Source organism: Mastomys coucha, unplaced genomic scaffold (genome assembly GCF_008632895.1).
Source record: "Mastomys coucha isolate ucsf_1 unplaced genomic scaffold, UCSF_Mcou_1 pScaffold15, whole genome shotgun sequence".
NCBI classification, from domain to species: domain Eukaryota; kingdom Metazoa; phylum Chordata; class Mammalia; order Rodentia; family Muridae; genus Mastomys; species Mastomys coucha.
This window is the reverse complement of record NW_022196897.1, coordinates 23,408,312-23,414,755: the sequence shown is the minus strand read 5'-3', so window position 1 is coordinate 23,414,755 and position 6,444 is coordinate 23,408,312. Positions and strand designations below refer to the sequence as shown.

General features: G+C 48.4%; 1 protein-coding gene across 7 annotated transcripts in view; it reads left to right on the top strand.

Moving 5' to 3' along the window:
- The first annotated feature begins 18 nt into the window (after positions 1–18).
- Positions 19–6,444, top strand: part of LOC116090066 (N-acetyllactosaminide alpha-1,3-galactosyltransferase) — a 72,728-nt gene continuing 66,302 nt past the window's right edge. For 2 of the 7 annotated variants that reach the window (XM_031370013.1, XM_031370016.1), the window contains exon 1: positions 19–385. The gene's annotated coding sequence lies outside the window, so the exon portion shown is untranslated. Of the gene's footprint in view, positions 386–1,462; positions 1,633–6,444 lie in introns of those variants that run through there. The other 5 variants (XM_031370017.1, XM_031370004.1, XM_031370011.1 and 2 more) reach the window with 4 other exon arrangements.

Sequence of the window (6,444 nt, the reverse complement as noted above, 5' to 3'; positions counted from 1 at the left end):
TTTTTCTGGTTTCAGACTTTTTTCTGCTTGAGTGGAGATGAAACATCACTCCTCCCACAGATGGCAAAGAGGTGCAGGTAGGGATAAAGTGAAGGACACCCGATGCATCACACGTGCATCGCGCCGGACGTTGTGTCTGGGGTGGGGGACGGGTGGGGACCCGCTAGGCTCCCACTCCCTGGTCGGCGCACACCACTCGCCCGCGCCCTAGGCCGCCGCGCGCTGCCCGGAGGAGGCGCCGGCAGGGGCCGGAGGCGCGCACCCCACCCGGCACACCCCGGCGGAGCAGCGACCAGGTCTCCTGCAGCACAGGGCGCCGCCCGCCCGCGTGGTCCTGTCTCCGGCGCAGCCGACCACACACGCCCGGCCTGCTTTTGCGGATCAGGTGGGTCCCGCCGGACATCCAACACTGAAGCCAGGAGCCGCGCGCATGGGGAGGGGATGTGGGCGAGCGGGAGCGCCGCTACTCCGGCCCAGCCCTACTACGGTCCTTGCTTTTGTCCTGGTCACTTGATCATTTCCTATGTATCCACTTCTGAACTCCAGGCTCTGTCCCACCCTGAACAGTGTGGCTGCATCTGTTCAGCCTTCTAGACCAGGGCCTGCTGGTCTGTTTACCGGGGTCGCCGCCACCTTCCCTCGGTATCCTAGTAGCAAAGCTGGGTAGGGCAGGGCAGGGCAGGGCTGGGCAGAGTTGGGCTGGGCAAGGCAGGGCAGGGCTGGGCAGGGCTGGACAGGGGAGGGGAAGGCAGGTCTCGGGACCACCGGTACTAACCAGTGAGTTTAGAAAAGCAGGAGTTTTTTCCTGCTGTAGGACGGGACAAAGCGGGGTGGCCCTTCTTCCGGACAAGATGGGAAAGGGGTGCAGGAAGGGGTAAAGCGAGACACCCAAATTTGAGAGACAGGATCTTTAACAGCGAAGGAAAAACCACACCGAAATCGAGCCTGGGCAGTCTTCAGGCACTAACTTTGCTGTGTTGGGTGATGGGAGGTAATCTTGTCACAACTTTTCAAACTACTTCGTTCCCACTGTAAAGACACGATCCAGCGTTTGAAGATGGCAGGGGAACCGCTCTACAATACACACACACACACACACACACACACACACACACACACACACGCTTGCGCAAGCGCGCACTTGCTTTATTATTTTATATTTATTTTATGTTAGCATGCAAAGTACTGTGTTTCATTATGGCATTTTCATACATATGCGATTGCACAAACTCTTGAAAATCATCCAAGAAACAGCAAAGCGGGAAATAATGTCAGGGCTAGGGGGCACGGAGGAGGGAGAACCGAGAGATTGGAGAGACTTCTGTCTTCGTGCTGCGGGGGCTAGTACGAGGCTAGGGGGGCGGGGATGTCAGCGCCTCTAGCTCCTCCCCCCAGGAAGGACCGGAGACCCAGGGACTCTTTATTTTTGCAGTTTTGCTTGTCTGGGCACTATCGGCCCCAGAACAGATCTTTTTCAATTGCCTAGAGGTAGATAGGTGTGTCTCAGGAGGCTGGAGATTCTGGGTGGAGCCCTAGTCTTGCCTTTTCTTAGCTGGGTGACACCTTCCCTTGTAGATTCTTCCTGGAATGAGAAATACCAATTCTGCTGAAGACCTCGCTCTCAGGCTCTGGGTAGGCAAAGGCGAGGGGGTTCGGAGTGTCTAGGGATTGGGGCATCAAGACTATGGGAGTCTCTGCCTTTTGACAGTGCTTACTACCTTCCTTACAGTTATTTTTGGGAGTAGTTGCTTCTTCCTGATGAGATCCGGATGCAGGTCCAAGCTATCTTTTGCAAGTAACAGGTGTCTGGTAACTAAATGCAGGGCTGAACACTTCACTCGGGATTACCTGGTTCCAGAGGCCTTGAGCATTGGCTCAGGCCCCAAATGGCCTATGAGGGGTACCTGGAGGCCCTGGCTCCTGCTCCTCCCCGATCTTACTACATAGAACCAATTCGTTTACTTCTACTTTCTGTATTAGGAACTTCCCAAGAGGTTGTTTTGGGGAGACCCCCGTCCCTCTTCCCTGTGATTAAGGCCGGTTTTTATGGAATGCTTGAGATCCGAAAGCGGGAGATCTATTGATTACTGTCAATGGTCCCCTGTGGCTGAATTTTACCAGAAGCCTTCTGAGTCATAGAGCAGGATTGGTCGCCTTGCCCTGGCCTTACTGGCTCCAAGCAGCCATTCCCTGGTTTTCTGACTCTTCTGGGCCAAGGGCTGACCATGAGCCTTATTCCCTGTGCACTTCTGGGTCTTAGTGAGACTTTTAGTATACATAGGTCTCTCAGGTTCCCACAGGATAGGGAACACTGTTGGCCGGATTTATCGAGAAGGAAGGAAATCAAAGTTGGGAGAAGTCAAGTCACTGGTTTATGGGTGCTCAGGAATTAGATCAAATCTGAGATTGGAATGCATTCCAGCCAGTCTCTAAGGCTTGTGTGCTTCCTGTTTATTTGTTTGTTTGGTGTGCATGTGTGTTTGTTTGTTTTTCAGTCAGGGGACTCTACAAGGGTTTTTCTGTGTAGCTTTGGCTGTCCTGGAACTTATTCTGTAGCTGGCCTTGAACTCAGAGATTTGCCTATGTCTTCCTCCCAAGTATTTGGATTAAAGGTGTGTGCCACCGCTGGCTGCTTACTTCCTATTCTATTCAGAGTCTCCCACGATGGCAAGAAAATGGCTAAGAAACAGATGTCATGGCTCTGGGGGAATGGGTTGGGGAGAGTGGAAGGGAGGATGCATAGAATGGGAGATGAACATTTAGACAGGTGCAGTTCAGGTATAAATATTATTTTGTTTGAAGTGAATATGCTTTCTGATTATTTGGGGTCTTTACAATTTATTTACTAATTTTTAATTACACTCTAATTTACATACACTAAAAATACACAAACAGTAAGCATTTTTGGTCTTATGAGTTGGAAGGTTTTTAGAGGGACAGTCCTTGTGTTTGGTCCAGGCTAGTCATTTTCTGTGACGTGGCTGAGATCTTGTGTGACAAAACTTTTGCCGGGGGATGCAACACACCTGTCATATACTCACTCACCCAGATAGGGAGTCCAAGGCAGACCAAAATACAGATACCACCAAAGTCCAACTTCGTGAACCAATGAGCTTTATTGGTGTTCTTTATGGGAATATAGGTGAGGGGTTACTTACAGGAGTAGACATGACTCATGGACAGCTGCATCGTCAAAGCACAGATGACAGGTCACAAAAGCTGGGAACCTGGAACACTCTGCATAGCCTGCAGATAACTCAATCGGTTGGGGAGTGTCCTTTCCAGGTAACTGATCTTGACCTGGTCTAGGCAGCTCAGCTGGTTTCTGATTCTTCCAGGCAGCTGGTTTGGTCTCAGAGTCTTCTTTGCAGCTCAGCTTCCGTCAGTCTGAGGGGCACTCTCAACTTTTATTGCTTGCTTCTGCAGGGAGGGGTCTAGTGAATCTGGTCAGCTTCAGGGACTTCCTGGATCTTTTTGGTTTTTCAGGGTTTTTCTGGATCTCCCTGGCTGCCCTGGAACTCACTCTGTAGCCCAGGCTGGCCTCGAATTCAGAAATCCACCTGCCTCTGCCTCCCAAGCGCTGGGATTGAAGGCATGCGCTACCACCGCCCAGCCTGGATCTATTTTTTGTTGTTATTGCTTACTTCCCTGTTTAAGGAACTCTCCTGAAGGGCTGAATATTTTAATCTAGGAGGAGATTACACTAGTCTTGAGTTGTGTGTCTGGGGAGGGGGCAGAGTTTGTTGATACAGAGATCTGAACCCAGGACCTTTAAATACCCAGTTGGTTTGTTGTAACCCCCTGAGTTATAATCGAAGCTCCTGATATTCTACAACTGAGCAATACCCTCTAGCCCCCTGTGATGTTTTGAGATAGGGACTTGCTTTGTAGGGCAGGCTGGCCTTGGGTTCTCTCCTTGAGATTTCCCAGTCTCAGCTTCCTGAGTTTTAAGATCACAGGTGTACTCTACTGCATCTGAACAAACACAGTTCAGTGAAGGTTTGGAGGTGTCTGTTGTCTGTTGTTGTTGTTGTTTTTGTTTGCTTTGTTTTTTAAAGCTTGAGGACTGTTTTAGAACTTCACAAAAATGGCAGGAGAGAGAGAGAGAGGGAGAGGAGGGAAGAGAGAGAGAGAAAGAGAAAGAGAGAGAGAGGCCTTTGAGAGGGGACTCAGAAAATTAAACAGGCATAGTAGTGGAGATGTGTAACTCGGGGTGGGGGACTCCTGAGGGTACATCATTTTATTAGAGGATAATTCCCCCCTCTTTTGGCCTCAACATATGTTCAGGTGTGTCAGGCCCCCTTCAGTTGGTCCCTGGGCCAAATGACTGACAGGCCCAGATGGGTTAATTTTAAGAGAGAGGACAATAATAGTGTGTAATATTACTATAATCTTTGGGACTGATTAGAGTGGGCATAGTGGTACACATCTTTAGTCCCAGCACTCGGGAGACAGAAGCAGGTGGATGTCTGTGAGTTTGAGGCAAGCCTGGTCTACAAAGTAAGTTCTAGGACAGCCAGTTCTGTTACACAGAGAAATACTGTCTCTGGAGGGGGAAGAGGGGAAAGATGGGTTGGGGGAAGAATGTCATGTCTCCCAAAGCCATAGATAGGACTCTGAGAAAGGAGCTCTCCCTTAATGGGCCTCAGCAAAGTCCTCAGAACCCCCCCCATCTATGGGAGATGTCTGTCTTTAGTGGCTTCCAAGCTGGTTAATGCCCATCTAGCTACCTAGTTTTTGCCCCTCAAGAGTTGAGAACTAACATCTAGGACATGGGTCCCTGGTGGATCTGGGTACTTCCATCTGAAATGGAGGCATGGAAGGGCTCAGCATCTCCACACTTACTGACTTTCAGGCCCTTAAGGTAATCCTGGGGAGCCAGATAGAGAAGAAAGTCCATCAGAGGGTAGATCCATTATAAAAAGACAGGTGGTACAATAGTGTAGCTCCTGGGGTGAACAGGATCATTACTAAGGTTATAGCAGACAGAAGTCATTTCCGCCACAGAGATCTGGACACTTTCTTTGTAGACTAAATCTGATTTTGTGGATTTGTGTAAAGCTGATGAACCACTTAGCAGAATTATCAGGATGCACAAACAGTGTTTTGTTTATGGTTAAGGAAAGCTGAGAGCCCTTTGCTCTGACTGCCCTCCCTGGTGTGTCTGTAGCCTATGAAGGCCTGGATGCCTGACTCGTTCTTTTCAAATCCAGTCACCTCTTACATTTCCTATTTTCTCTAGTTACTTGACTCTTTGCTGTACTTTCCAGCTGGCTGGTTAAGACTTTTGTAGGTAGCCGAAGCTTACTCATTTTTCTTTTTATTGTTCAGGTCAGTGGGGGCTCCCTCAGGGCCAGTTTCAGGGACTTTGTAGATCCCCTTAAGTCTGCTAGTCTTTTCCTGGACAGTTTAGCCATCTGTTGGAATGAGTCGGTCTTTTTGACATATTACTGTTTCCCTTGAAGTCCCAAGGGAGTTTCTTTCTGGGTTGACCATCTTCGTTGCAGAATGTGTAATAGTTAGATCTATCTCTGTCTCTCCATGGCTCCTCTAATCTAGAGGACAGTAATTTGCAAGAACTTTCAGAACCCTTTAGGAAGTGTTCAATCATCCCTTGCAGCCTGGTTGACTCAGGTAGGGACCAAAATAATGGCTATTCTTTTAGTCCCTGTATCTTCACCTGATCGGTCTAGTTTTGGTTGACCCCACCCACACCCACCCCGCCCCAGAAAGTCACTTGGGACAGCCCTGAAGAGAAGCTTGGACATAGAGCACATTTGATCACTTTTACCTTTTACAAGGCAGATAGATCTAGCAGGAGGATGATGGTAAATATTTTAAATATTAATTTATTTTAATCATAAAGCATTCTTTTCCCTTTTTTTCTTCCTTCCTTCCTTCCTTCCCTCCCTCCCTCTTTCTTTTTCTTTGTTTCTTTGTTCCTTTCTCTCTTTCTTTTCTAGTTTTTCAAGACAGAATTTCACTGTGTAGCCCTGGTTGTTCTGGAACTCATTTTGTTGAACAGGTTGTCCTGGAACTCACAGAGATCTACTTGCCTCTGAGCGCTGGGATTAGAGGCATGTATCACCACTGCCCCATGATTTGAAATCTTAAATTACCAGTGATTGGTAACTCTAACAAGTTTAAGTAAACTCCTAGGGACACTGTTCACTTCTTTATGTTTAAGGTTTGGGGATCAAGTTTGTCCTAATCATAGAGAGTACATTTGACGAGTGAATCAGTGCTTGAGGAGGAGGAAGGTTGGGCAGCCTGTGAATGAACTGTGGCTGGATCATGCACTACCTATTTCAGAGTCACATTGGCTGATGAGAATAAAGGCCCAAAAGTTTATTGGGAATTGGGTACATGCTCTCCCCAGTTCTGGAGTACCTTAGGGGCTAAATTCCCCAACTGATGGTCACGATCTATAAGTTGCTTTTATCA